General features: G+C 43.4%; 13 non-coding genes across 13 annotated transcripts in view; all 13 read left to right on the top strand.

Moving 5' to 3' along the window:
- The window catches only part of trnak-cuu (transfer RNA lysine (anticodon CUU)), a 73-nt gene extending 16 nt beyond the window's left edge, over window positions 1-57 (top strand). The window contains exon 1 of the tRNA in view: window positions 1-57. This exon is cut by the window's left edge and continues 16 nt beyond it. This is a non-coding gene — a tRNA (tRNA-Lys).
- Window positions 58-483: 426 nt separating this feature from the next.
- Window positions 484-556, top strand: trnak-cuu (transfer RNA lysine (anticodon CUU)). Its single transcript has one exon. It is a non-coding gene; the product is annotated as a tRNA-Lys (tRNA).
- Window positions 557-981: 425 nt separating this feature from the next.
- Window positions 982-1,054, top strand: trnan-guu (transfer RNA asparagine (anticodon GUU)). The gene has a single exon. It is a non-coding gene; the product is annotated as a tRNA-Asn (tRNA).
- Window positions 1,055-1,764: 710 nt separating this feature from the next.
- On the top strand, window positions 1,765-1,837 carry trnak-cuu (transfer RNA lysine (anticodon CUU)). The gene has a single exon. It is a non-coding gene; the product is annotated as a tRNA-Lys (tRNA).
- A 759-nt stretch (window positions 1,838-2,596) lies between these two features.
- On the top strand, window positions 2,597-2,669 carry trnak-cuu (transfer RNA lysine (anticodon CUU)). Its single transcript has one exon. It is a non-coding gene; the product is annotated as a tRNA-Lys (tRNA).
- Window positions 2,670-3,095: 426 nt separating this feature from the next.
- On the top strand, window positions 3,096-3,168 carry trnak-cuu (transfer RNA lysine (anticodon CUU)). The gene has a single exon. It is a non-coding gene; the product is annotated as a tRNA-Lys (tRNA).
- A 426-nt stretch (window positions 3,169-3,594) lies between these two features.
- On the top strand, window positions 3,595-3,667 carry trnak-cuu (transfer RNA lysine (anticodon CUU)). The gene has a single exon. It is a non-coding gene; the product is annotated as a tRNA-Lys (tRNA).
- Window positions 3,668-4,092: 425 nt separating this feature from the next.
- trnak-cuu (transfer RNA lysine (anticodon CUU)) lies at window positions 4,093-4,165 on the top strand. The gene has a single exon. It is a non-coding gene; the product is annotated as a tRNA-Lys (tRNA).
- A 426-nt stretch (window positions 4,166-4,591) lies between these two features.
- Window positions 4,592-4,664, top strand: trnak-cuu (transfer RNA lysine (anticodon CUU)). The gene has a single exon. It is a non-coding gene; the product is annotated as a tRNA-Lys (tRNA).
- Window positions 4,665-5,090: 426 nt separating this feature from the next.
- trnak-cuu (transfer RNA lysine (anticodon CUU)) lies at window positions 5,091-5,163 on the top strand. The gene has a single exon. It is a non-coding gene; the product is annotated as a tRNA-Lys (tRNA).
- A 427-nt stretch (window positions 5,164-5,590) lies between these two features.
- trnak-cuu (transfer RNA lysine (anticodon CUU)) lies at window positions 5,591-5,663 on the top strand. Its single transcript has one exon. It is a non-coding gene; the product is annotated as a tRNA-Lys (tRNA).
- Window positions 5,664-6,088: 425 nt separating this feature from the next.
- On the top strand, window positions 6,089-6,161 carry trnak-cuu (transfer RNA lysine (anticodon CUU)). The gene has a single exon. It is a non-coding gene; the product is annotated as a tRNA-Lys (tRNA).
- A 923-nt stretch (window positions 6,162-7,084) lies between these two features.
- trnak-cuu (transfer RNA lysine (anticodon CUU)) lies at window positions 7,085-7,157 on the top strand. The gene has a single exon. It is a non-coding gene; the product is annotated as a tRNA-Lys (tRNA).
- The last annotated feature ends 343 nt before the right edge of the window (window positions 7,158-7,500 follow it).

Genomic DNA, 7,500 nt, shown 5'->3' with positions numbered 1-7,500 from the left:
CGGTAGAGCATGAGACTCTTAATCTCAGGGTCGTGGGTTCGAGCCCCACGTTAGGTGATTATTTTCTCTGCCGAAGCACCAACTCACTTCGCAAACAGCCATCCGCTTGGAATTTCGAGCAGGCTTTCCACTCTGCATAGCTGGTGATACAGAAGACTATGAATTTGTATTCTATCTCTGCCTGCACTCTATCCTGTCATCTCAATGACATCCCTAGTACCTATGAAACGTCCTCCAAAATGGATGGAATAAATGATCATTTTCATGGCAAGAAATAGACAGGCAGAGGCTTCAAGAAGAATACTTGCTCCTGGTGGGGCTTGAACTCATAACCTTGTCATCTAATTGCTGTATACTGCTGTATAAGTACAACACTCTAACAGATTGCACCACAGGATCCAACAACAAAAACTCAATGATCACCATATTTAGCAGAAACTGTGATGTACGATATTCGAACCAAGTCAAAATCACTATTGAGGTACCTGGCTAGCTCAGTCGGTAGAGCATGAGACTCTTAATCTCAGGGTCGTGGGTTCGAGCCCCACGTTAGGTGGTTATTTTCTCTGCCGAAGCACCAACTGACTTCGCAAACAACCATCTGCTTGGAATTTCGAGCAGGCTTGCCACCCTGCAAAGTTGGTGATACAGAAGGCGATGAATTTGTATTCCATCTCTGCCTGCACTCTATCCTGTCATCTCAATGACATCCCTATTACCTATGAAAAGTCCTCCGAAATGGATGGAATAAATGATAATTTTCCGGACAAGAAATAGACAGGCAGAGGATTCAAGAAGAATACTTGCTCCTGGTGGAGCTTGAACTTATAACCTTGTCATCTAATTGCTGTATACTGCTGTATAAGTACAACACGCTAACAGATTGCACCACAGGATCCATCAACAACACTCACTGATCACCATATTTTGCAGAAACTGGGATGTACGATATTCGAACCAAGTCAAAATAACTATTGAGGTGCCTGGCTAGCTCAGTTGGTTGAGCATGAGACTGTTAATCTCAGGGTCGTGGGTTCGAGCCCCACGTTAGGTGATAATTTTCAGGCAGAGGATTCAAGAAGAATGCTTGCTCATGGTGGAGCTTGAACTTATAACCTTGTCATCTAATTGCTGTATACTGCTGTATAAGTACAACACGCTAACAGATTGCACCACAGGATCCATCAACAACACTCACTGATCACCATATTTTGCAGAAACTGGGATGTACGATATTCGAACCAAGTCAAAATAACTATTGAGGTACCTGGCTAGCTCAGTCGGTAGAGCATGAGATTCTTAGTCTCAGGGTCGTGGGTTCGAGCCCCACGTTAGGTGGTTATTTTCTCTGCCGAAGCACCAACTGACTTCGCAAACAACCATCTGCTTGGAATTTCGAGCAGGCTTGCCACCCTGCAAAGTTGGTGATACAGAAGGCGATGAATTTGTATTCCATCTCTGCCTGCACTCTATCCTGTCATCTCAATGACATCCCTATTACCTATGAAAAGTCCTCCGAAATGGATGGAATAAATGATCATTTTCATGGCAAGAAATAGACAGGCAGAGGCTTCAAGAAGAATACTTGCTCCTGGTGGGGCTTGAACTCATAACCTTGTCATCTAATTGCTGTATACTGCTGTATAAGTACAACACTCTAACAGATTGCACCACAGGATCCAACAACAAAAACTCAATGATCACCATATTTAGCAGAAACTGTGATGTACGATATTCGAACCAAGTCAAAATCACTATTGAGGTACCTGGCTAGCTCAGTCGGTAGAGCATGAGACTCTTAATCTCAGGGTCGTGGGTTCGAGCCCCACGTTAGGTGATTATTTTCTCTGCCGAAGCACCAACTGACTTCGCAAACAACCATCTGCTTGGAATTTCGAGCAGGCTTGCCACCCTGCAAAGTTGGTGATACAGAAGGCGATGAATTTGTATTCCATCTCTGCCTGCACTCTATCCTGTCATCTCAATGACATCCCTATTACCTATGAAAAGTCCTCCGAAATGGATGGAATAAATGATAATTTTCCGGACAAGAAATAGACAGGCAGAGGATTCAAGAAGAATACTTGCTCCTGGTGGGGCTTGAACTCATAACCTTGTCATCTAATTGCTGTATACTGCTGTATAAGTACAACACTCTAACAGATTGCACCACAGGATCCAACAACAAAAACTCAACTGACTTCGCAAACAACCATCTGCTTGGAATTTCGAGCAGGCTTGCCACCCTGCAAAGTTGGTGATACAGAAGGCGATGAATTTGTATTCCATCTCTGCCTGCACTCTATCCTGTCATCTCAATGACATCCATATTCCCTATGAAAAGTCCTCCGAAATGGATGGAATAAATGATAATTTTCCGGACAAGAAATAGACAGGCAGAGGATTCAAGAAGAATACTTGCTCATGGTGGAGCTTGAACTTATAACCTTGTCATCTAATTGCTGTATACTGCTGTATAAGTACAACACGCTAACAGATTGCACCACAGGATCCATCAACAACACTCACTGATCACCATATTTTGCAGAAACTGGGATGTACGATATTCGAACCAAGTCAAAATAACTATTGAGGTACCTGGCTAGCTCAGTCGGTAGAGCATGAGACTCTTAATCTCAGGGTCGTGGGTTCGAGCCCCACGTTAGGTGGTTATTTTCTCTGCCGAAGCACCAACTGACTTCGCAAACAACCATCTGCTTGGAATTTCGAGCAGGCTTGCCACCCTGCAAAGTTGGTGATACAGAAGGCGATGAATTTGTATTCCATCTCTGCCTGCACTCTATCCTGTCATCTCAATGACATCCCTATTACCTATGAGAAGTCCTCCGAAATGGATGGAATAAATGATCATTTTCATGGCAAGAAATAGACAGGCAGAGGCTTCAAGAAGAATACTTGCTCCTGGTGGGGCTTGAACTCATAACCTTGTCATCTAATTGCTGTATACTGCTGTATAAGTACAACACTCTAACAGATTGCACCACAGGATCCAACAACAAAAACTCAATGATCACCATATTTAGCAGAAACTGTGATGTACGATATTCGAAACAAGTCAAAATCACTATAGAGGTACCTGGCTAGCTCAGTCGGTAGAGCATGAGACTCTTAATCTCAGGGTCGTGGGTTCGAGCCCCACGTTAGGTGATTATTTTCTCTGCCGAAGCACCAACTGACTTCGCAAACAACCATCTGCTTGGAATTTCGAGCAGGCTTGCCACCCTGCAAAGTTGGTGATACAGAAGGCGATGAATTTGTATTCCATCTCTGCCTGCACTCTATCCTGTCATCTCAATGACATCCCTATTACCTATGAAAAGTCCTCCGAAATGGATGGAATAAATGATAATTTTCCGGACAAGAAATAGACAGGCAGAGGATTCAAGAAGAATACTTGCTCCTGGTGGAGCTTGAACTCATAACCTTGTCATCTAATTGCTGTATACTGCTGTATAAGTACAACACTCTAACAGATTGCACCACAGGATCCAACAACAAAAACTCAATGATCACCATATTTAGCAGAAACTGTGATGTACGATATTCGAAACAAGTCAAAATCACTATAGAGGTACCTGGCTAGCTCAGTCGGTAGAGCATGAGACTCTTAATCTCAGGGTCGTGGGTTCGAGCCCCACGTTAGGTGATTATTTTCTCTGCCGAAGCACCAACTGACTTCGCAAACAACCATCTGCTTGGAATTTCGAGCAGGCTTGCCACCCTGCAAAGTTGGTGATACAGAAGGCGATGAATTTGTATTCCATCTCTGCCTGCACTCTATCCTGTCATCTCAATGACATCCCTATTACCTATGAAAAGTCCTCCGAAATGGATGGAATAAATGATAATTTTCCGGACAAGAAATAGACAGGCAGAGGATTCAAGAAGAATACTTGCTCCTGGTGGAGCTTGAACTTATAACCTTGTCATCTAATTGCTGTATACTGCTGTATAAGTACAACACGCTAACAGATTGCACCACAGGATCCATCAACAACACTCACTGATCACCATATTTTGCAGAAACTGGGATGTACGATATTCGAACCAAGTCAAAATAACTATTGAGGTACCTGGCTAGCTCAGTCGGTAGAGCATGAGACTCTTAATCTCAGGGTCGTGGGTTCGAGCCCCACGTTAGGTGATTATTTTCTCTGCCGAAGCACCAACTCACTTCGCAAACAGCCATCCGCTTGGAATTTCGAGCAGGCTTTCCACTCTGCATAGCTGGTGATACAGAAGACTATGAATTTGTATTCTATCTCTGCCTGCACTCTATCCTGTCATCTCAATGACATCCCTATTACCTATGAAAAGTCCTCCGAAATGGATGGAATAAATGATAATTTTCCGGACAAGAAATAGACAGGCAGAGGATTCAAGAAGAATACTTGCTCCTGGTGGGGCTTGAACTCATAACCTTGTCATCTAATTGCTGTATACTGCTGTATAAGTACAACACTCTAACAGATTGCACCACAGGATCCAACAACAAAAACTCAATGATCACCATATTTAGCAGAAACTGTGATGTACGATATTCGAACCAAGTCAAAATCACTATTGAGGTACCTGGCTAGCTCAGTCGGTAGAGCATGAGACTCTTAATCTCAGGGTCGTGGGTTCGAGCCCCACGTTAGGTGGTTATTTTCTCTGCCGAAGCACCAACTGACTTCGCAAACAACCATCTGCTTGGAATTTCGAGCAGGCTTGCCACCCTGCAAAGTTGGTGATACAGAAGGCGATGAATTTGTATTCCATCTCTGCCTGCACTCTATCCTGTCATCTCAATGACATCCCTATTACCTATGAAAAGTCCTCCGAAATGGATGGAATAAATGATAATTTTCCGGACAAGAAATAGACAGGCAGAGGATTCAAGAAGAATACTTGCTCCTGGTGGAGCTTGAACTCATAACCTTGTCATCTAATTGCTGTATACTGCTGTATAAGTACAACACTCTAACAGATTGCACCACAGGATCCAACAACAAAAACTCAATGATCACCATATTTAGCAGAAACTGTGATGTACGATATTCGAAACAAGTCAAAATCACTATAGAGGTACCTGGCTAGCTCAGTCGGTAGAGCATGAGACTCTTAATCTCAGGGTCGTGGGTTCGAGCCCCACGTTAGGTGATTATTTTCTCTGCCGAAGCACCAACTGACTTCGCAAACAACCATCTGCTTGGAATTTCGAGCAGGCGTTCCACTCTGCATAGCTGGTGATACAGAAGACTATGAATTTGTATTCTATCTCTGCCTGCACTCTATCCTGTCATCTCAATGACATCCCTAGTACCTATGAAACGTCCTCCAAAATGGATGGAATAAATGATCATTTTCATGGACAAGAAATAGACAGGCAGAGGCTTCAAGAAGAATACTTGCTCCTGGTGGGGCTTGAACTCATAACCTTGTCATCTAATTGCTGTATACTGCTGTATAAGTACAACACTCTAACAGATTGCACCACAGGATCCAACAACAAAAACTCAATGATCACCATATTTAGCAGAAACTGTGATGTACGATATTCGAACCAAGTCAAAATCACTATTGAGGTACCTGGCTAGCTCAGTCGGTAGAGCATGAGACTCTTAATCTCAGGGTCGTGGGTTCGAGCCCCACGTTAGGTGATTATTTTCTCTGCCGAAGCACCAACTGACTTCGCAAACAACCATCTGCTTGGAATTTCGAGCAGGCTTGCCACCCTGCAAAGTTGGTGATACAGAAGGCGATGAATTTGTATTCCATCTCTGCCTGCACTCTATCCTGTCATCTCAATGACATCCCTATTACCTATGAAAAGTCCTCCGAAATGGATGGAATAAATGATAATTTTCCGGACAAGAAATAGACAGGCAGAGGATTCAAGAAGAATACTTGCTCCTGGTGGAGCTTGAACTTATAACCTTGTCATCTAATTGCTGTATACTGCTGTATAAGTACAACACGCTAACAGATTGCACCACAGGATCCATCAACAACACTCACTGATCACCATATTTTGCAGAAACTGGGATGTACGATATTCGAACCAAGTCAAAATAACTATTGAGGTACCTGGCTAGCTCAGTCGGTAGAGCATGAGACTCTTAATCTCAGGGTCGTGGGTTCGAGCCCCACGTTAGGTGATTATTTTCTCTGCCGAAGCACCAACTCACTTCGCAAACAGCCATCCGCTTGGAATTTCGAGCAGGCTTTCCACTCTGCATAGCTGGTGATACAGAAGACTATGAATTTGTATTCTATCTCTGCCTGCACTCTATCCTGTCATCTCAATGACATCCCTAGTACCTATGAAACGTCCTCCAAAATGGATGGAATAAATGATCATTTTCATGGCAAGAAATAGACAGGCAGAGGCTTCAAGAAGAATACTTGCTCCTGGTGGGGCTTGAACTCATAACCTTGTCATCTAATTGCTGTATACTGCTGTATAAGTACAACACGCTAACAGATTGCACCACAGGATCCATCAACAACACTCACTGATCACCATATTTTGCAGAAACTGGGATGTACGATATTCGAAACAAGTCAAAATCACTATAGAGGTACCTGGCTAGCTCAGTCGGTAGAGCATGAGACTCTTATCTCAGGGTCGTGGGTTCGAGCCCCACGTTAGGTGATTATTTTCTCTGCCGAAGCACCAACTGACTTCGCAAACAACCATCTGCTTGGAATTTCGAGCAGGCTTGCCACCCTGCAAAGTTGGTGATACAGAAGGCGATGAATTTGTATTCCATCTCTGCCTGCACTCTATCCTGTCATCTCAATGACATCCCTATTACCTATGAAAAGTCCTCCGAAATGGATGGAATAAATGATCATTTTCAGGGCAAGAAATAGACAGGCAGAGGATTCAAGAAGAATACTTGCTCCTGGTGGGGCTTGAACTCATAACCTTGTCATCTAATTGCTGTATACTGCTGTATAAGTACAACACTCTAACAGATTGCACCACAGGATCCAACAACAAAAACTCAATGATCACCATATTTAGCAGAAACTGTGATGTACGATATTCGAAACAAGTCAAAATAACTATAGAGGTACCTGGCTAGCTCAGTCGGTAGAGCATGAGACTCTTAATCTCAGGGTCGTGGGTTCGAGCCCCACGTTAGGTGATTATTTTCTCTGCCGAAGCACCAACTGACTTCGCAAACAACCATCTGCTTGGAATTTCGAGCAGGCTTGCCACCCTGCAAAGTTGGTGATACAGAAGGCGATGAATTTGTATTCCATCTCTGCCTGCACTCTATCCTGTCATCTCAATGACATCCCTATTACCTATGAAAAGTCCTCCGAAATGGATGGAATAAATGATCATTTTCCGGACAAGAAATAGACAGGCAGAGGATTCAAGAAGAATACTTGCTCCTGGTGGAGCTTGAACTTATAACCTTGTCATCTAATTGCTGTATACTGCTGTATAAGTACAACACGCTAACAGATTGCACCACAGGATCC

This window comes from Oncorhynchus masou, chromosome 29 (genome assembly GCF_036934945.1).
Source record: "Oncorhynchus masou masou isolate Uvic2021 chromosome 29, UVic_Omas_1.1, whole genome shotgun sequence".
Lineage (NCBI taxonomy): Eukaryota > Metazoa > Chordata > Actinopteri > Salmoniformes > Salmonidae > Oncorhynchus > Oncorhynchus masou.
The sequence above is the reverse complement of the archived record's forward strand: the minus strand, read 5'-3'. Positions and strand labels throughout refer to the sequence as shown.